General features: G+C 49.4%; 1 protein-coding gene across 2 annotated transcripts in view; it reads left to right on the top strand.

Moving 5' to 3' along the window:
- EPN2 (epsin 2) overlaps nt 1-22792 on the top strand; it is a 130025-nt gene that overhangs the window by 11698 nt on the left and 95535 nt on the right. The window contains exon 1 of one of the 2 annotated variants that reach the window (XM_063934888.1): nt 1943-1963. The exons of the other annotated variant lie outside the window; for it this stretch is intronic. The gene's annotated coding sequence lies outside the window, so the exon portion shown is untranslated. Of the gene's footprint in view, nt 1-1942; nt 1964-22792 lie in introns of those variants that run through there. 2 annotated transcript variants of the gene reach the window in all.

Genomic DNA, 22792 nt, shown 5'->3' with positions numbered 1-22792 from the left:
TTACCAACATTTATCCCATCACAAGATAGTGATATCATTGAGGCATGTGGCACAAAGTGCCTCACGCCTCGAACTTAGCTTCTAGCGAATTGATCAGCTGCCTCCTCATGAATATTGGTCAACCCACAAAATGGATGCCTCCGCTCTGCGTAGGTGATGAGGACACTTTACTCATGTGAAGTAATTGCACTGCACTGGTGAAACAAAACAAAACCAGCAGCCGGCAGGGATTTTAATGGACCTGATCCAGAGGCGTGGGACGAGAGCCAGTCCTGGCAACGGCTCATTGTCTGGAGCTCTGTTTAGCCTCTAGCGATTGAGCATTGGCGTTCCGTCTGTATGTACATACAGTTCTCTCTGCAGTGGTAAGATCATGGTCCAGTGGTATGGAACCGTGGCACTGCGCCTACACAGAAAGACAACAGCAGACTCACTCAGCAGTTTCATGGAAAGACCTCACTTTGCAGTTACATGACATGGTACCAAGCATGCTATGAGTGGGAGAGCACCATACAGTATGTATATCGCCCCATACAGCAATGCTGTGGGACTAATGTTACTGAACCCCATAGCTCAAGAGCAGACAACCCCGCAAGAGCATGCACAGGTACAGGGCATCACTGCACGGGCACAGGAGCCACACATTCTCAAATAACGCTATGGGGCCTGGCGGGGGCGATGCCACGTTCTACCATCCTGTTACACATTAGGCAATACTGTAGAAATGCAGCACATCTGTCTGTCTGTCTGTCTATCTATCTATCTATCTATCTATCTATCTATCTATCTATCTATCTATCTATCTATTTATCTATCTGCCGTTGGACGGGATTAGGGAGGCCAATCCCGGGCCATTTTTTCAATACCGGGTATCGGGATTGAAAAATGGTCAGTCCTGGGATTCCCGGGATTGGTGTTTCCCTGTGTGGCGTCCCACTCGTCCTGGGTGGGACACATCAGCTGCTCTCTCCCGGCGGCTCCCAGCGGCGGCTGACGGCGCAGCGTGGCCTCTCACTGCACGTCACGCTGCGCTGGGGAGCTGGGAAGAGGAAGCCGGGCAGCGTCTGAGCGCCCTAAGGACACTCAACGCTGATCCCTAAATCCCCTAGACGAGATGCAGGCGGTTAGAATACCGACGGCGGCATCCCGTTCATTAGAATGCCGACAGCCCCCCAGTAAGCCCCCTAACCCTCCTCTGCCCCCTACCCTAACCCTCCCTTGTGGGTGCCTAACCCTAACTCTCCCCTTCTATGTGCTTAACCCTTACCATCCCTCCCCATCTGTCAGTAATGTGATGCCGGCATCCCGCGAGGTGTCGGTATCTCGACGCCGGCATTGCCTCCTGCTTTGGGATCCTGACTTTGATATATCGACCGCCAGGATCCCGTCTGTCGGGAAACTAACTGCTTCCTCTATCTATCTATCTATCTATCTATCTATCTATCTATCTATCTATCTATCTATCTATCTATCTATCTATCTATCTATCCATCCATCTATCTCTTCAAGAATAACATGACAGCCAACACTAGTGCTTATAGTTATGCTGCCAGAATATCACGGCATTTATAGGTTACAGCGATGTGTTTGAGAGACAAATTCTATGCTGCAGAGCAGAACCGCACCCCTGTGACTGACCACTGGCAGATATGGTCCTGGTGGAACTGGTGACTGAATGCTGTTTTAGTCCAGCAGCCAGATGCGTTATTGCAGCAGGAGGTGAGTCCACAACTTTGTGTGGACTTTTGTTATTGTCTATTTTTCCAAGCTGATCCTGAAAGGTGAGACCTGTGCCTTTCCCCGGCTGCTGCAATGCATGACACGGATTGATGAGATGATGGCAGCTGTGCCCCACTGACTATACAGGGTGGCTGAAGCTGGTACAGGGCTAAATATAGACTGGCACGTACAATCACAGGAGCCATCTGCCATGTTAACCTGCTGGAAGCAATGTGTGGGTGAGGTAAGTCGGACAACCTTCTCTCTTATTAGCCTGTTACTTTCCCAGCTGCTGGGCAACTACAAGTCCCAGCATGCAGGATATCTGCTATCATGAGCCTGATTCTGCACAGACTATTCTATTCAACTCCAAGTGGCGCAGCCGCAGGTGCATATGTGAAGGCAGTTTCATTTCAGTGGGAATAATGTCATTTTTAGCCACACAAGACAACTATGGGGGTCATTCCGAGTTGATCGTAACTGTGCTAAATTTAGCATAGCTACGATCAGGCACTCAGACATGTGGGGGGACGCCCAGCACATGACTAGCCCGCCCTGCGTGACAGTGCCGCCCCCCCCCTTTTCCCCCACAGAAATGCAAAAGCATCGCACAGAGGCGATGCATTTGCCTTTGTGGAGTAACTCCTGGCCAGCGCAGTTCCTGCGGCTGGCCGGGAGAACCTCTTCGCTGCCCCTGGTCGCAGCGGCTGCATGTGACGTCTGTGGCGCCGCCTTGACGTCTGTGGCGCCGCCGCATGCGCAGTTCCGACCCGATCGCTGCAGCGAGCGATCGGGTCGGAATAACTCCCTATATCCGTATGTCACCTGAAAGCTGTTGGTGATAGAAACTCAACGGCTTCTGTCAATAGGATGATTTCCCGCCCTTTTTAATGCATTTTATAGTCAGGGGCCTGATGCAGATATGAGTGCAAATGGGCCATAGCCGCTCTCTGGTTGCAGGCATGAAAAAACATGCGTGCATCCATCCGTATGGAGAATTGTATACATCTTTGTGCTGCACCCGCGAGCACCAAGTTACAGATATAGGGGGCGATTCAGACCTAATCTCTGCTGTGCGTTTTCGCACAGCGGGCGATCAGGTACTAACTGCGCAAGCGTATGCACCGCAATGCGCAAGCACGTCGGACAGCAACAAAGGGCATCGCCGGTCAGTGACAGGATGGTTCAAAAATTCAGATCGCACGGGCGTTCGTAAGGTGATTGACAGGGCGAGGCCGTTTGTGGGTGGTATCTGACCGATTTCTGGGAGTGTCAGGAAAAACGCACGTGTTCCCAAGCGTTTTCAGGGAGGTTATGTGATGTCAGCTCCGGCCCCGATCAGCCTGTACTGATTGCACTGTAGGAGTAAGTCCTGGGCTGCGCAGAAACTGCACACAGTGGATTTTAACAGCTCGGCGTACACATGGGATTGCACACTTGCACGGCAAAGTTACACTCCCCCTGGAGGCAGCGACTATCTGAACGCAGGACAGCAGAGTTAGTAGCCTAGCAATCAGGTCAGAATTACCCCCCATAGTGGAGATGCGATTGGATGCACGTACTTGGGTACGCTTGGTTCCGGAGCATGAGCAGTGAGAAAACACACAAGATACACATATGTACGTACATTCAGCTGTGCATCAGTACCAGAGAGGGCTGTAAGGCGCATCTAGACCAATGTTATTGAATTTTAATCATAAATGATGCATAAACAGACAGTACTTTCAGAGTTAAACGGAAACTTTAAACGAATCTAGGTGGTTGTGCAGTTATCTGCACTTATTGCTATGTTTGCACCTTATGAATAAACCTATGGTCTCCAGAGCCAGTCGCAAGTTCCCCCTGTTACCTCCCGCAAAGCGTGGTATCACGCAGCCTTCCCCCTTCCAAAACCGGTCCAGCCATGCCTGCGTTAGCCGGAACACTGCCCTACAATGGTCTGTTGCCGTCCATCCCATGGCCGCCGGCGCCGCTGTCAATCAAGGTCCGATTTCTACCTCTGGAATGCGATCGCACTTTGCTAGTTTGCGCATGCGCTGTGCGAACGCAGCACAGGCGCAGAAAAGTCCAAAAATCGCCTGTTTGCAATTTTCGGACAATAGCAATCCAACCTAAATGAGGACCCAGGTGCAGAGTTTCAAAGTACGGATGCCCATCCCACCGATGGTCACCCTCCTTGGTACTATTGATGGTTAACCTCAATAGCATAAAATCATCTGCAAGGGAACCATCGATGGTTTCACCCCCCCCCCCCCCCCCGATGGTCATCTCTGCTTTTCTATGTAAGGGACTGCGGGCCACTCACAGCCTGGGGCAGGGCTCAGCAGGTGTCGTGGGGCGGAGCTATGTTCCTTTTCCCGACACCCTGTAGGAAAAAAACAAAACATTGGATGGTTTTGTACCCTTTTGGCTCTCTCCCATCGATGGAAAAAGCCTTTAACATCTGGTATAGATGATTTTAATACATCGATGGTTGATGACCATCCCTATTTCAAAGTGAGATGAAGATGTAATTACAAAAATCTGTTTGTTTTGTCCAATTAAGCAGGATGTATTTTATATGCTCTTTATGTGATTTACTGGAGAGTTAATGCTGGTCCCAGAAGAAAAACGGTTACATACGCTATTTAGTTGCCCTCAAATAAAACGTACAAGCTCTGATTGCCGTACATGTGTCATGACATAATATTACACAATATAAAAAAAAAAAAAGTGTGTGTGTGTGTGTGTGTGTGTGTGGGGGGGGGGGGGGCATTTATTGAGAGCACCTTATAAACAAACTGCGGCGGTTGCCAGCACAGATGGGGCGACTGGTTTCCGGGCCAGTCTTGGAAGAGTGTGTCAGGAAGGAAGAGAGAGAGAAGTCTCTTCCTCTGGCTGCACTCCGTTCCCAACCTTCTATTTTCTGCACAGATTCTCTTTCACATAAGCAGCCGCGGACAAGAGACTGGGACCTCCACCAGGCTGCCTGCCATTCCTGGTGAAGCCAGAGACTAATTGGGCATCTGGTTCATCTGTCGGAAGCCAAGCGAAGCTCCGTAAATGGGCAATTCATTAAAGCCAAGGGGAAAGAGGGAAAAAGGCTCAGCTGGGCGGCAGAAGCTTTACACACATGGATTGTTCTCGGGTTGGGTAGGAAGCTCCTGGGCCAGTGGCCACCGAGCAGCGTACCCGCACGTGTCCAATAATCCAGGAAAGCATGGTGCATTAACCATTTACCTGCCGGCGAGCTCATCAATAGGCAAATAGAAAATACAAAGCGAAATCTCTTGTCTGTGTTGTGGTCCTTTGTATGGGTCATGTTAATCATTTATATCCCATTGTAGTACAAGGCTTCTATCTATGTATGGGACACAGAAGGTTAAAGGGATGTAGATCTTATCTGTTATACTATCACCCAGGCACCATCAGCAGAACTGTGCTATGGCCAAACTAGCAAATGACCAATACTAAACCCTTTGCCTAGGCAGTAATAAGGCATTATGGGCGGCACCATTGTTGCACCACGGCCCTTGCTTGTGGCTAGCAGGGTGCCTGGTTTGGCTTCCTATAGCCACTATTGCTGAGGAAGTGCCGTCCGGAATGTCGTTGGGATGCTCCCGACTCTCACCGTGCTGTCTGTGGGCAAGGCAGGCACTCTGGAGCTGCAAGAGGGATGCCACACCGCCCACTGTCTCCTCGTTCATCTCTCTCTGTTTCAATGCCATGTGTGAAAGATCCATCAGAGACAGACTTTCATTCCCCATACGCACGGCGCAGAATAGCACAGAACTCCAACTAAATGACCAGAACACTCCCCTAACCCGCCCACATGTGACCACAATGTTGCACCCCATAAAAGGCCCATTTCACACTAAGATCCATCCAACTCACGCGGGCATATTCAATTAGCCAATGTGGGGTATACAAATGTGCAAAAAATTTATCATTTTGCTTCTGCACATGCACAGTTGTTTTTTTTTAAATGGCTATTTACGGACGTTTACGCCGCTGAGTCTAACTCAGAATCAGACCCATTGTTTTATCTCTGTCTTCTGTGTGTTTCAGCAAAGCCTTGTATCATGCAGGCAGAATTGAAGTAAAGCACAGTTTTTTTTATACAGCACAGACAACCTGAATACAATGACTACATCACTCAGAGAATACAGAATTCTCTGCCTGTGATGCATTGAGTCAGAGCTGCAGGAGGGTGTGCTCACACTGATGAATTACGGATGTCTGAGAGTGGGGTTTACTGGCCTTACTGTAAAAAGGACATTTGCGCTCAGTGAGATTTGCTTTCATTAGCCTTGTGTTAGATTCAGATCTGAGTTGATTGCAGAATGTTGGCTCTGGTCATGTTTCTAATCTTGTTTAAATGCGGCATCAAAGATTCCTACTGTGTGGCGTATGTCATAAGTAATATGGACTATTGTGACCGTTTTCACGGCTCAATCCTGTTTTTTTGCAAAGCTGCTGGCTGGTCCACCTACCCGGAGCGTGGGCGGGAAGTACATTGACTTAGATGTTTCAAAGGCACCGTGACCTCAATGCCAGTTTTCCCACTGGATTTCAGTGTACACTACAAACGGGGCTTCTGATTATTGTTCTGGGAAAATTAGTATAAACCCACTCAATGTACAAACGTTTGATTCTGGTTCTTCCGCACATCAACCTCTGTGACGTCTGTTCATTATAAGCATGGTAGCACAGTGGTCAGCACCGCTGCCTCTTAGCGCTGGGGTCATGGATTTTATTCTGACCCAGCACCTCTCTTACTGTACTTATTAGGGTGCTTTGGTTTTCTCCAATGGTAAATAGCATGCTGGGAGGTTAATTAGCTGCTGACAAAATAGGTAATATAATATGTTGCATACTTACAGTACCTGCCTCCTTCTGTTCCAGGAGTTCCCAAAGGGGAGATGCAGATGGGGCGGGCAGATATGCACAGAGGGCGGGGCCATGATGTCACCACTGGCTGAGAATGAGCGACACTGAGCTGCTTCGGCATTACTGGCGCTGAGCAATAAGCATTACTGCGTTGCCAGGCCAGTCTGAGGCAGGAGTGACCCGGCGGTCCAGCACAACACATCCAGCGGAACTGGAAGCCCGGGCTTTTCATTGCAGCAGCAAAGTGAACATAAGCTATATTGCAGCAGGGACTGATGTAAATGACTATGGAGACGATGTATCATCGATGGCATGTGATAAAATCGACCCAATCCGCACTGCGATAATTGACTCCATTGCACGGATGTATCAATCGCATGCAGGGACAGAGCTTGCGAGCCACTCCACAGCATTATCGGGGTATTTTTAATAAAAGATACCCTGATATCCTGCTGCGCATGCGCTGCCTCTGGCAACATCGCTGCTACCGACGGTGCCGGGTCAACACCCGCCCCTCGCGACTGCCCCCCCCAAACCGGTAAATATACTTGCCAGTTCAGGGAGCTCCTGCAGGGTATCAGATCTGCCATTTTGCAGCATCATTTTACTGCACCGGGGGTCACAGCAGCGCACAAGAGGTCCCGATGACTGGCAGTCTGCGCCAGAGCACCGATCACCAGCTCCTGGGACTGCTAAGCCCTTTAATACATTTGAGTGATACTGAAATAATGAGAAAAGTGTGTGAAAAGTTGAAAACAGCCTTTTTCACATTTGTTTTGTAAATATAATGTTCATAAATAGGCCCCTAAATATTCTCTGTAAAGCACTGCGTAATATGTGTGCGCTAATGTTAATGGACTGTAGTACCCCTTCTGTTCTCCCTGTACACCTCTTCCCTGGATGCGCTCATTAACTCCTTTGGCCTTCAATACCACCTCTATGCTGATGACACACAACTCTACCTCTCCTCTCCTGATCTGTCCCCCTCTGTCCTCTCTCAGGTTTCCAGCTGCCTCTCCGCCATCTCTTCCTGGATGCCTGAGCGCTCTCTGAAGCTCAACATGGACAAAACTGAACTCATTATCTTTCCCCCAGCCAAAGCAACACCCCCTCCCAATATCTCTATCACTGTTGACAACACCATCATCTCCCCCGTTCCCCAATTCCGCTTCCTGGGTGTCACTCTTGACTCCTTGACTCCTCCTTCTGCTTTGCAACCCACATCCAAGCTCTGGCGCAATCCTGTTGGTTCCAGCTACGCAACATTGCTCGCATCAGGCCATTTCTCTCCCAGAGTGCAACTAAACTTATCATCCACTCACTGGTCATCTCACGACTCGACTACTGCAATGTTCTCCTCACTGGCCTCACTTGCTCCCAACTCGCTCCCCTCCAATCTGTCCTTAACTTCGCAGCTAGGCTCATCTTCCTCTCCCGCCGCTCCACATCTGCCACTCCCCTTTGACAAAATCTACACTGGCTCCCATTCTCGTACGGAATCCTCTCCAAACTCCTCACCCTCACATACAAGGCCATCTCTAATTCCACTGTTACCTACATCTCCAACCTCTTCTCCCTTCATACTCCCTCCCGCCCACTACGTTCGGGCAATGACTGTCGCCTCTCCACCGCCCTGGTCACTGCTTCCTATGCTCAAGTTCAAGATTTTGGCCGTGCTGCACCCCTTCAGTGGCTCGCACTCCCCCGCTCCATTAGACTCTCCCTGACCTTGCAAAGCTTCAAACGGGCAATGAAAACCCACCTATTCATTAAAGCATACCCTCCCGATGCATAACCTAGTCCTGAGGCTGCTCCTCCATCCCCCTAACTGATGCCTTGAACATCTCTGCTTTGCTTACATACTGCCATCAGGCTATCTCCCGCTTGATACCCTCTTCTCGACACATTTCACTTGCAGCTCTCTCCTACTCAGCGACCATCTTTACCCGCTCTTTCTCCTGCTGGTAAAGGCTCATCTCTATCTATGGCCTCCAGCCCCAAGTAGTATGATGATTACTCCCTCGCTACTTACATCTTAGCTGTATTATGTCTTGAGAATTGTGGTGCTCTTTGTTACCTGTACTCAATTTTTGTTATTTATTTACTGTAATGCTAAGTTTTGTCTCCCTGTACTGTCCTTTGTACGGGGCTGCGAAACACTTGTGGCGCCTTATAAATAAAATGTAATAATAATAATAATAATAATAATACTAATACTGGAGCTCCCCAGGAACACTCCTAAGTACATAGGGGGAGATTAATCAAAGCTTGGAAATAGCGAAAGTGTAGAGAGATAAAGTACCAACCAATCAGCTCCTGTAATTTTTCAAACATAGTGGTCTGTTTACTGAGCCTTGAAAAGAGATGAGGTGGAGAGAGATAAAGTTTCGGTCAATTAGCTCTTGCCATGTTACAGACTGGTAGGTTGGTACTTTTTCTCTCTCCAAGCTTTGATAAATCTCCCCCACAGTACACTATGCTTACAGCTGCAGTCAGGAACACGCATCTAGCAAAGTGCCTGTTCTTGTTTACACGGTGTAAGTGTCCGAGCCCTCAGCGTGTTGCTGTTTAGTCTGCACAGACAGTCCCTGCCAGAGGATGGAAATAACGCTACGTACATTAGTAATACACAGCGCCCTTCCTACATATGTTTACACCGCGGCCCGTCCCTGCGTTTTCTCTAGCTGAGGATTACTGTAAACTAAATCCCTTCGTGTGGAAAGAGGAACCAGAAGCTGCTCTATAAACACACAGACCCTAAATGGAGACCTGGCATGTGTTAATCGAACGGCATGAGGCCACTGAGACTGAAAAGTAATAGATACGTCAGCGTGAGATAGGCAGTTATATGTGGCCTGGCAGAGGGTAGGAGAGGATGTGGTTCCTAGGGAGTGATGGGTTGGTGCCTGTAGTAGCTAGGTTGGGATGTCCTGACTCGCCAACACCTCACTTGTAAGGCCTAATAGGCTCCTTGGTGCAGAAACTATTACTAAGGTTTGTGAACAATTTCCAGGGACACATTCCTGCAGCGCTGTGGAGGAGCATTGCATCGTGGGGCCTTTGCTCTACTCTGAAAAAGACGATCTATGGACACTGGGAGTGTGGGGGGATAATGCGCGCAACATAGTTCCACCAGTGGTGCAGGGCGTGAGTATCTATGCACATCCCAGTTTGTACACATAGGGGCAGATGTATTAACCTGGACAAGAGATAAAGAAGTGATAAGTGCAAGGTGATAACGCACCAGCCAATCATTACAGATTTGAAAAATGACAGTTAGGAGCTGATTGGCTGGTGCATTATCACCTTGCACTTATCACTTCTTTATCCCTTCTCCAGGCTTCATACATCTGCCCCACTGTGAGATAACGTAATATAAGCGCTGGATTCAGTAAGTAATAACAGTGATATTATTTATACTACGCGTTTCGCAATGTAACTGTGTGTTAGTATGGGCGTGTAGATAATTTCTCACCTCTGTATCCTCCATTCAAATCTTACTCCTGGTCCTCAGGACAAATTGTGGCATCAAATTCAAGTCGACTCAGGACTGACCCCTGTATTACTATAGTGGGTCAGAAAATGAACATAAGGTATCAGTGTGATAACATACAACACACAAAGAGGCTGATGCAGGGTTGGAAGTAAATTGTGCGTACAATTGCTCAAAAGTACCATGATCGGAAAAAATGCCACATTTTTCGCACATACGTAGAGCTGTATGCATCTGGTCATCATTATCAGTCAGTACTTCCACCAGCTCTGTACTAGGTGCAGAAGATACACCTCCGTATATTCACCCACTGACCTTTGCCTATGGGAAATGGCCTCCTCACACTCCTGTTCCACTAATCCGGCCATAAGTGCAGCTGCAATGAACATACGCATGACTCCGCATTGCCTGAACATGCGGCGTGTTTGGACCATGAGTAGATACACTATCCACAAATGGGCGTATGTTCAATTCAGCATCGAAGTGTTAACAGTGAATGAAATCAATAAGCAATTTGCACAAACAATAATAGTGAACACTCATTGATTGCCAAGCACATAGTGGTCTCTCTCCCTCTGACACTTGCTTATACCTACAGGCGCACACCCTGAACTAGCTGGCAGAATATAAGCCAAATGAAACATGTGCACAATGCTAATAGATAACAGACTAGAGATCTCAGGCACTTTGGAACCGTTGGTGCACTTAGGGTGTTGACCTGGACCGTTGGTGCACTTAGGGTGTTGACACAGGGGGTAATTCAGATTTGATCGCTGCTGTGTGTTTTTGCACAGCGGGCGATCAGGTCCTAACTGCGCATGCGTATGCTCCGCAATGCGCACGCGCGTTGGACAACAAAAACGGACATCGCTGATGGGATGGTGCGAAAAATACGATCGCACGGGCGTTCGCAAGGTGATAGACAGGAAGAGACCGTTTGTGGGTGGCAACTAAGCATTTACAGGGAGTGTCCAGAAAAACGCAGGGAGGGTGCCTGACATCAGCTCTGGCCCCCTATTAGCCTGTTTTCATCGCACTGGAGGAGTAAGTCCTGGGTTGCGCACAGACTGCACAAAGTGGATTTTTGCAGATTGGCATACACATGCGATCGCACACTTGCACAGCGAATTTACACTCCCCCTGGAGGCGGCGACTATCCGATAACAGGACAGCAAAATCAGCAGCCCAGCGATCAGATCTGAATTACCCCCCTGGACCGTTGGTGCACTTAGAGTTTTCACCTGGACCGTTGGTGCACTTAGAGTGTTGACCTGGACCGTTGGTGCACTTGAAGCGTTAACCTGGAGTCAGGCAGATAATAAAGCAAACAGTACCTGGGACTGTAATGATCCATTTTGACATTCATGTAGATTGTCACTTAAGAGCCCCTCGAAAAATCACGTCTGGCTTATTTATTGACATTGATTCTGCTGCGCACCAGCCCCTGACATCACCGTAAGCAAAACACTTTGTAACCACAAATCTTTTCATCATACATATTCTCCAATATCTAGGCTGCATGCAGATACTAAGGGGTCATTACACTATCTCCAGCTCATTCCCAGGCCCGGCTGTCTGATTTGATTATATTTCCATTAGCACAAATTGCTGGCGACAGCCATCCAGGAAATGCAGAATAAAAAGCAAGCAGATGATGGTCTGGACTCTGGAGGGTACCAGAGAGACCCTTCCTATTGGGACCTGGCGTTATCAGTAGGATTATGTACAGTTTATGTTACAGGGATTATTGTTATAATGTTTTAATATTGAATTAGAGTCAGTTGATTGCAAGTTATCTGTCTTCTGCCAACAAATGATATAGGAAGCTGCAGGTCATTCACAAGCAGTTTCTGCAGCATGTATTGTACGTAGCATTGTGCACAGAGGCAGAGCTGGATCTAGACCTTGCGGCGCCCCAGTTGGAAAAAATAGGGGTGTGGCTTAGTGGAGAAGGGGCGTGGTCAGTTATGCCCCCTGTAGCTGTGCCCACAGTAGTATTGCCCCCCAGTACTGTGCCCACAGTAGTAATGCCCTCAGTACTGTGCCCCCAGTACTGTGCCCCCAGTAGTATTGCCCCCAGTACTGTGCCCCCTGTAATATTGCCCCCAGTACTGTGCCCCCTGTAGTGTAGAACATTTTTTTTTTTAAATTAATACTTACAATCCCAGCTCCTGCTTCCCGACCGCGGCTGCCCTCCGTCTCCGGCCGCCGGTACTGCTCCTCGGATCTATGGGAGAGACGTCATGACATCTCTCCCATAGCACCGCATAGAATGTAAGCTCTCACGAGTAGGGCCCTCTTCCCTCATGTGCTTATACGTTTCTTACTTTAATAATCCTCAACTGCCCAGATCCCGCAGTTTTTTGGCCACCTGGAACTTATCTCTATGTTTACTGGTGTAGTTATGCTTAGTTGCCCTGTACTTGTCCTATATTGTCTTCAACTGTAAGTTGCTGTTTTCCTGTTTTGATTATGTGCATATGTACTCTGTAATTGGGCGCTGCGGAACCCTTGTGGCGCCATATAAATAAAGGATAATAATAATAATAATAGACACTAGAGGTCAATTATGACCTCTAGCGTCTATGTGCCGCTCCCACAATGCAGTGCGGTGTGTGATGACTTCATCGCGCACCGCACAGCACCTGGCATCTAAACAGCACCGGTCAGCACCAGTAGTGGAACTTGCCACGGCGGCGGCGCCCTCCGGAAGGCGGCGCCCTGGGCAAAGATCCTGCTTGCCCGTAGCAAGATCCGCTACTGCACAGAGGTATAGGATAGTAACTGTGCCTGGTGCAGAGATGGACGGACATATGCTGCATGTGTTCTTGTGCTGCATGCAAGGTAAACAAAATGTATATTTCCCCTTATGCAGACTTGTACACTTTATCTGCTACTAGTCATCAATATCACTATGCCCTTGCAGCAGCCTTTTTTTGGTGCAATAGATAGGCCTGGAGCAGGAAGTGGAAGGGCCCGTGTGCCGACTCTGTGCGGGCCCCCTCCTCACTGGCAGCGGCCGCAGCACTATAGAAACCAGAGTCTACTGCGCATGCGTAGGTCTCTGGGAACATGGCGCCATTTTTCTGGTGGTTTATGTCTGCAGTGGTGACTAAAATTATATGGGTGTGAGGTGTGGGCCACCCTGCACCCATTATAGATACACCAATGACCTGGAGTTCCAACACTACATAGACCGCAGTTCCGTCAACACGCCCACATTAAACTTGCCTGCATAAAAACGACAAGTTACATCCCGTCAGTTGTAAGTGGAAATGCAATTAAAAGGTTCAAATGCAGAGCTGAATAAAAACTTCTGGCACTCCCTGGGCACTTAAGACAGGAGGGCCCCCTGAGTGTCATGATGCCACGTGCATGACATCATAAAGTCAAACGGAGGGGGCGGGGGCAGCAGCACTCCTGGGTACACTCTGATTGGCTGTACAGGCTGCAGGGTGCTTGTCTGATGCATCTTAATTGCACTACGGCGGAACTGCAGCAGTGATCCTGGCTAATTAACTCAAGAACAATTTAACAACTTATTTAACTTTTTTAATAATAATTATATTATATATAGATAGATAGATAGATAGATAGATAGATGAAACATGCCTAGGAGGTGTCAAGCAGACCCCTGTATCATTATTCCAAGACCTCTGCGGCACTATCCCCAAACCACTGTAGCATTTTCCAAACACATTTGCAAATCCCCCTGTAGCAATAGACCCCCCATGTATAATTTTCCTCTTCCCTATTTGTAGACACTCCCTTACTTTGGGGGGGATTCAGTCTAGGGCAAAAAGGGGCGAATTACCTTTGCGTCCGCATTTAACGCCGGCAATCACTCATTTTGCCCCTCTGCTCCCCTACCCCAGTGATGCCCCTGCAAGTGCATGTATGGTGTAAATGTACCCTGTAGCATTATCCTACCAACTCTGTATTGTTTGATTCCCCCCTGTAGCATTATCCCCCACACGCTCAGTGTCCATAGATTGCCATATTTGCTCCTCCATTTTCCTTCCTATATTATTTATGAACAGTTACTTATACACCGCCAGCATATTCCATTGCACTTTACAACTGGGAACAAAGCATAGAACGGGATCAGTTCTAAATCCCGCTGGACGGGATCCCGGCGGTCGAAATACCGACGCCGGAATCCCGACCACAGAATCCCGACAGGGGTGGCGAGCGGAGCGCAGCCCCTTGCGGGCTCGTTTCGCTTGCCATGCTGCGGGCTCATTTCGCTCGCCACGCTGCGGGCACGGTGCCTCGCTACGCTCGGCACACTATTTTATTCTCCCTCTATGGGTGTCGTGGACACCCACGGAGGGAGAATATGTCGGGATTGCGGCGGTCGGGATTGCGGCGGTCGGGATTGCGGCGTCGGTATTTCGACCACCGGGATCCCGTCCAGCGGGATATTGACAGCATCCCGATAGAACAAGATTGGGTAATAACAGACAGACAGATAAGTGGGCCCTGCTCACAAGTTTACCATCAGCGGAACATGGGACATGCAGCTATGAGATCTGAGTAGAGGAGCTGAGCTGTACCGCACTCGGAGGGGCTAATGATTGGACATCAACCCAAATCTCAGTGCTGAGAGCACCCCATATAATGCTGAGAGAGAACTTCACTTCCCTCCAAGCACTTCTGCAGTTCTATACTTGCACTCCACTTGCAGAATGCCGAATGCATGGCATTCTAGGGTGCACAAAGCACATGTAATGTCGGCAGTTCAAGGAAGAGGACTTATTTACTCTGATTTCTAGAAATACCAAGGGATGAGCAAAGCCTATGGTCACATGGGATGTGACGTCATCAGGAAAAGCCCACCTGCCTGTGATCACATCCCTGGCAACTAAGCAAGGCAAGTGGCAATAGGCAACTTAATGAGCTGCATCTGCCAATGGTGAGATAGAGTGTTACACTTATTTGGACGCCAAAAAACACCCTAAAAAATTGACAGACCCTTGCCTGCAAGTTTAACCAGTTTCCCCAGATTTGCACCCTGGGCAAGTGTCCCAGACCCCCCTCCCCTTGCTTACCCAGCCCTGGTTACGGCACTGCTAAGAGGACTTGTAGGATCGGGCTCATATCTAAGCTGCCCTCATTGGTTGTTCCTCCACACTTGCAGAGAACTGTTATACAGACAGCACTAACAAACAAGGTAAACTCTATTTATTATAGTAAGACTGGCGTGGTAGAGTAAATCGGACAATGTGCACGGGTAAGCAGAGCTATATCTCAGCACCTGATTCGCTAATAGTCATCTCCATCAGTGGGTAATTGCCCTTGCTCAAAAGAATTGCCTCCCCAAGTGCGTATTAATGTAAAGCCGCTTGTGCTGACACCCTACCGACCCTGAACGGCCACTACTAGCCACCTCCCAGTCACCGCCCAGAAACACCCGTGACTTATCCGAAACCTTTCAGATACCATGTGACCTGATCGCAAGTGCGTACAGTCTGTGTAATGCGGCGTAGGGGATGTCTTACATTTTAACGCATGTGCAGCAGCATTGAATGCGACTCAGAATCAGGCCCTAGGTTTCCTATGAAGAAAGTTTGTGTTCCCCGGAAGATCTATGGGAAATACTTGGAAATAGTATTTGTTTTCCCTCCTGTGTTTCCGTGACAGCATTCACTTAGTCAACTTTCCAGCATGATTAAGTGCTCATGCCCAGGCTGTGTGATCTCTGTATGTCAGCGTAAGCCTCTTCTTGCAGTGCGGCACAGATATGTAATGTGTAATGCTGCCATGAGGTTACCAGACAAAGGGGATGGCTCAGAGGTGGCCGCAAATGGGATGACTCAGAGGTGGCCGCTAATTGCACCGTCGCAAAGGAGACATAACTGAGTGCATATGAAACACTGCAGCTACGCAAGATGCATGCAGATGTCACCGGCAGGCAGGGCCGGCAACAGAAATCTTGGGGCCCGGTACAGTAACATCTCTGGGCCCCCCACACACACCACAGCCTGTGTCTCCCCAATGACTGCATGGTGCATTTCCCGCCCCCCCCACCCACCTACTACCCCTCCTCCACCCACCCCCACCCCATCGCAAAGCTCTGTATCCCCTCACCAAGCCACTCTCACCTTGAGGAGATACTCACCTGCACTGCACTCCCCTGTATCCAGATACCATGCAGCCCTCACACCCCACCAGTAGAGACCCTGGTCAGCGGAGCTGCTGTCACGTCCCGTAACTGCCGCTACAGAGCTTGACCAGGAAGAGCACACTGCACAGTCACTGTGTGTGTGAGAGGCTCCTGCCACTCTGAGGCTGTGCCCACACTGCCTACAGCTCACTGCCCTATTTGGACAAGATACCTGCCGGGCACTAGGTGGCGTATTCTTGGGGCCCCTCTTATCTTGGGGCCTGGTACAGGTGTCCCCTTTGACCCCCCCCCTGTCGCCAGGGACGGACTGGGCCTGTGACTTGGTATATTACTGTGCACACACACAAGGGGGACATGGGCAATGCATGCAGGGGTGTGTCATGAGTCACAGGACGTGGCCTCGCATCGCCCCCCATCTCTCTATGTCGGACGGCCGAGTAGAGCACCGGGAGCCGGGTCTCCCCTCACCGGGCATTCTCCGCCTTCACCCCCTCCAGTGCTCCGGCCACCAGCATGTCGTGACTGGTGACTTGCCACGGTTATAGCCAGCTCAGATGGACGGCAGTTGAAAGTACGACAAATTGACACCATCAGCCCCAATGCCATGGCTGAAGTTATGGCTCCTTGGCGCAGGGCAGTACAGTCCCACAGTAGATGCGGGAGGGGGCGCAAGACAGTCGTGGGTGGATGCGGACAGTTCCGCCCACAGGGTATATGTACTATGTGCCACACACCGTCCTCACCACCCTAGTTACGGCCCTGAAATGGCCAGTCCAGCCCTGGTCACTGGTAGTATATGGGCCCGGTTTACACCAGGCATTCGTCATATTTACATAACCCCCATGTTTTAGACCACTCATTTTGCATGCAAACTACATGGGTTCAATAAACTTAAAACATTGGGTACTGCCGTTTGAAAATGTAATTAATAAAACACACACACACGTAAACCTTATATGGCTGGGAAACGAAGTAAGCACCTATCAGCATTTGCAGTCAGCCGATCATCATCCGCACTTCACTTTACCACCAGCAAATAACTTGGCTTTCACAGGCATATATGCGTCAGTGACGGCCTGCATATAGTACATATTGGGGGTCATTCCGACCCGTTCGCACGCAGCGGTTTGTCGCTGCGGTGCAAACGGGTCGGGAATGCGCATGCGCGGCAGCCGCAGTGCACGTGCGCAATGTTGCCCGTTACGTTGTGTCCTACAAAGCAAGTGTCAGACTGGCGCAAAGCTGTATCGGAGCATATGCACGCGGACTCTTTTCTGGATCTGCAGTGTCCTCCAGGATGCGGACGCAAGAGAAGGGTCGTGCCCTGCGGCCGCGCAGACTAGATGGATGCGGCAGCTACGTACAGATGTGCGTCTGCATCCATCTCTGAATCAACACCTATAATGTTTGTTCTGAAGTTCAAGGGAAATCGGGACGACCGTTGCGTCATTTGCATATCGTCTAGTGCGCACCAAGCTTTAAGGGCCTCATACACTGGAACGGTTCCGGTATGAATGGTCGACCATGTTATGGTCGACAGTCATTAGGTCGACCACTATTGGTCGACATTGACATGGTCGACATGGGCACATGGTCGACACATGAAAATGGTCGACACATGACAGATCGACATATGAAAAGGTCGACATGTTTTCTTTTACTTTTTTTTGGTGTCGTTTTTTGCGTAAAGTGACTGGGAACCCCAATTAGTGCACCGCGTTCGCTCGCCATGCTTCGGGCATGGTGCCTTCGCTCCGCTACCGCTTCGCTCGGCACACTTTACCGTTCCAATCGTAGTCCATGTGGATCGTAAAGTATGGAAAAGTTCCCCAAAAGAAAAAAAAGTAAAAAAACTCATGTCGACCTTTAATGTGTCGACCATTTTCATGTGTCGATCATGTGCCCATGTCGACCATGTCAATGTCGACCAATAGTGGTCGACCTAATGACTGTCGACCATAACATGGTCGACCATGTGAACGGATACCCACTGGAACGATATGTCTGAGGCTGAAGTTGGAGGCGATTGCCCTTGAACCCTCCTGGGAGCTTCCCGGGAGTGGTTCCTTACGATTTGGTACATTTTGCATGCGATATATCGTATGTGATCCCAGCCATGCCTGCGGGAACCGACGTATCACGAGTACAGCACTTAAGGGCCCCATACACTAGAATGATAATGCCCGATTTCAGCCAATTTAGGGCATTCGGACCGATATATTAGGTGATTTCGTGCATTATGGAGATGTTTCCGATCCGATGCGTGTTCCCGTAAGGGTCGGATCGGCTCCCCTGTCGGTTCCCGCTGGCATGGCTGGGATCGCATACGATATATTGCATGCAAAATGTACCAAATCGTATGGAATCGTATGGAACCACTCCCGGGAAGCTCCCGGGAGAGTTCAAGGGAAATCGACTCCGACTTCAGCCTCAGACATATCGTTCTAGTGTATGGGGCCCTTAACGATCTAGGGGAGCTGATCCGACCCTCACGGGAACGCGCATCGGATCGGATCGGAAACACATCCAAAATGCCCGATTTCACCCGTTATATCGGCCCGAATGCCCTAAATAGGCTGAAATTTTGCATTATCGTTCTAGTGTATGGGGCCCTTACCTCTTTAGCAACCCCAGAGTGATGTGAGGGAATAGCTGGATCAGCTTTCACCCTTTCTCTGTGGTGCTTCTGCCTTTTTTTACTAACAGTGGAATGAGTCCTAGTTTTGCAGGTCAGGCTGATATATAATAGAGATGAGCGCCTGAAATTTTTCGGGTTTTGTGTTTTGGTTTTGGGTTCGGTTCCGCGGCCGTGTTTTGGGTTCGACCGCGTTTTGGCAAAACCTCACCGAATTTTTTTTGTCGGATTCGGGTGTGTTTTGGATTCGGGTGTTTTTTTTCAAAAAACCCTAAAAAACAGCTTAAATCATAGAATTTGGGGGTCATTTTGATCCCAAAGTATTATTAACCTCAAAAACCATAATTTCCACTCATTTTCAGTCTATTCTGAATACCTCACACCTCACAATATTATTTTTAGTCCTAAAATTTGCACCTAGGTCGCTGGATGACCAAGCTAAGCGACCCTAGTGGCCGACACAAACACCGTGCCCATCTAGGAGTGGCACTGCAGTGTCACGCAGGATGGCCCTTCCAAAAAACCCTCCCCAAACAGCACATGACGCAAAGAAAAAAAGAGGCGCAATGAGGTAGCTGTGTGAGTAAGATAAGCGACCCTAGTGGCCGACACAAACACCGTGCCCATCTAGGAGTGGCACTGCAGTGTCACGCAGGATGGCCCTTCCAAAAAACCCTCCCCAAACAGCACATGACGCAAAGAAAAAAAGAGGCGCAATGAGGTAGCTGACTGTGTGAGTAAGATAAGCGACCCTAGTGGCCGACACAAACACCGGGCCCATCTAGGAGTGGCACTGCAGTGTCACGCAGGATGGCCCTTCCAAAAAACCCTCCCCAAACAGCACATGACGCAAAGAAAAAGAAAAGAAAAAAGAGGTGCAAGATGGAATTGTCCTTGGGCCCTCCCACCCACCCTTATGTTGTATAAACAGGACATGCACACTTTAACCAACCCATCATTTCAGTGACAGGGTCTGCCACACGACTGTGACTGATATGACGGGTTGGTTTGGACCCCCCCCAAAAAAGAAGCAATTAATCTCTCCTTGCACAAACTGGCTCTACAGAGGCAAGATGTCCACCTCATCATCATCCTCCGATATATCACCGTGTACATCCCCCTCCTCACAGATTATCAATTCGTCCCCACTGGAATCCACCATCTCAGCACCCTGTGTACTTTGTGGAGGCAATTGCTGCTGGTGAATGTCTCCACGGAGGAATTGATTATAATTCATTTTAATGAACATCATCTTCTCCACATTTTCTGGATGTAACCTCGTACGCCGATTGCTGACAAGGTGAGCGGCGGCACTAAACACTCTTTCGGAGTACACACTTGTGGGAGGGCAACTTAGGTAGAATAAAGCCAGTTTGTGCAAGGGCCTCCAAATTTCCTCTTTTTCCTGCCAGTATAAGTACGGACTGTGTGACGTGCCTACTTGGATGCGGTCACTCATATAATCCTCCACCATTCTTTCAATGGTGAGAGAATCATATGCAGTGACAGTAGACGACATGTCCGTAATCGTTGTCAGGTCCTTCAGTCCGGACCAGATGTCAGCATCAGCAGTCGCTCCAGACTGCCCTGCATCACCGCCAGCGGGTGGGCTCGGAATTCTGAGCCTTTTCCTCGCACCCCCAGTTGCGGGAGAATGTGAAGGAGGAGATGTTGTTGACAGGTCGCGTTCCGCTTGACTTGACAATTTTCTCACCAGCAGGTCTTTCAACCCCAGCAGACTTGTGTCTGCCGGAAAGAGAGATCCAAGGTAGGCTTTAAATCTAGGATCGAGCACGGTGGCCAAAATGTAGTGCTCTGATTTCAACAGATTGACCACCCGTGAATCCTTGTTAAGCGAATTAAGGGCTCCATCCACAAGTCCCACATGCCTAGCGGAATCGCTCCGTGTTAGCTCCTCCTTCAATGTCTCCAGCTTCTTCTGCAAAAGCCTGATGAGGGGAATGACCTGACTCAGGCTGGCAGTGTCTGAACTGACTTCACGTGTGGCAAGTTCAAAGGGCATCAGAACCTTGCACAACGTTGAAATCATTCTCCACTGCGCTTGAGACAGGTGCATTCCACCTCCTATATCGTGCTCAATTGTATAGGCTTGAATGGCCTTTTGCTGCTCCTCCAACCTCTGAAGCATATAGAGGGTTGAATTCCACCTCGTTACCACTTCTTGCTTCAGATGATGGCAGGGCAGGTTCAGTAGTTTTTGGTGGTGCTCCAGTTTTCTGTACGTGGTGCCTGTACGCCGAAAGTGTCCCGCAATTCTTCTGGCCACCGACAGCATCTCTTGCACGCCCCTGTCGTTTTTTAAAAAATTCTGCACCACCAAATTCAAGGTATGTGCAAAACATGGGACGTGCTGGAATTTGCCCAGATTTAATGCACACACAATATTGCTGGCGTTGTCCGATGCCACAAATCCACAGGAGAGTCCAATTGGGGTAAGCCATTCCGCGATGATCTTCCTCAGTTGCCGTAAGAGGTTTTCAGCTGTGTGCGTATTCTGGAAACCGGTGATACAAAGCGTAGCCTGCCTAGGAAAGAGTTGGCGTTTGCGAGATGCTGCTACTGGTGCCGCCGCTGCTGTTCTTGCGGCGGGAGTCCATACATCTACCCAGTGGGCTGTCACAGTCATATAGTCCTGACCCTGCCCTGCTCCACTTGTCCACATGTCCGTGGTTAAGTGGACATTGGGTACAGCTGCATTTTTTAGGACACTGGTGACTCTTTTTCTGAGGTCTGTGTACATTTTCGGTATCGCCTGCCTAGAGAAATGGAACCTAGATGGTATTTGGTACCGGGGACACAGTACCTCCAACAAGTCTCTAGTTGGCTCTGCAGTAATGATGGATACCGGAACCACGTTTCTCACCACCCAGGATGTCAAGGCCTCAGTTATCCGCTTTGCAGTAGGATGACTGCTGTGATATTTCATCTTCCTCGCAAAGGACTGTTGGACAGTCAATTGCTTGGTGGAAGTAGTACAAGTGGTCTTACGACTTCCCCTCTGGGATGACCATCGACTCCCAGCAGCAACAACAGCAGCGCCAGCAGCAGTAGGCGTTACACGCAAGGATGCATCGGAGGAATCCCAGGCAGGAGAGGAATCATCAGAATTGCCAGTGACATGGCCTGCAGGACTATTGGCATTCCTGGGGAAGGAGGAAATTGACACTGAGGGAGTTGGTGGGGTGGTTTGCGTGAGCTTGGTTACAAGAGGAAGGGATTTACTGGTCAGTGGACTGCTTCCGCTGTCGGCCCAAGTTTTTGAACTTGTCACTGACTTATTATGAATGCGCTGCAGGTGACGTATAAGGGAGGATGTTCCGAGGTGGTTAACGTCCTTACCCCTACTTATTACAGCTTGACAAAGGGAACACACGGCTTGACACCTGTTGTCCGCATTTCTGGTGAAATACTTCCACACCGAAGAGCTGATTTTTTTGGTATTTTCACCAGGCATGTCAACGGCCATATTCCTCCCACGGACAACAGGTGTCTCCCCGGGTGCCTGACTTAAACAAACCACCTCACCATCAGAATCCTCCTGGTCAATTTCCTCCCCAGCGCCAGCAACACCCATATCCTCCTCATCCTGGTGTACTTCAACACTGACATCTTCAATCTGACTATCAGGAACTGGACTGCGGGTGCTCCTTCCATCACTTGCAGGGGGCGTGCAAATGGTGGAAGGCGCATGCTCTTCACGTCCAGTGTTGGGAAGGTCAGGCATCGCAACCGACACAATTGGAGTCGGACTCTCCTTGTGGATTTGGGATTTCGAAGAACGCACAGTTCTTTGCGGTGCTACTGCTTTTGCCAGCTTGAGTCTTTTCATTTTTCTAGCGAGAGGCTGAGTGCTTCCATCCTCATGTGAAGCTGAACCACTAGCCATGAACATAGGCCAGGGCCTCAGCCGTTCCTTGCCACTCCGTGT

Source organism: Pseudophryne corroboree, chromosome 7 (assembly GCF_028390025.1).
Source record: "Pseudophryne corroboree isolate aPseCor3 chromosome 7, aPseCor3.hap2, whole genome shotgun sequence".
In the NCBI taxonomy this organism is placed as follows: domain Eukaryota; kingdom Metazoa; phylum Chordata; class Amphibia; order Anura; family Myobatrachidae; genus Pseudophryne; species Pseudophryne corroboree.
This window is presented reverse-complemented; position numbering and strand designations above follow the sequence as displayed.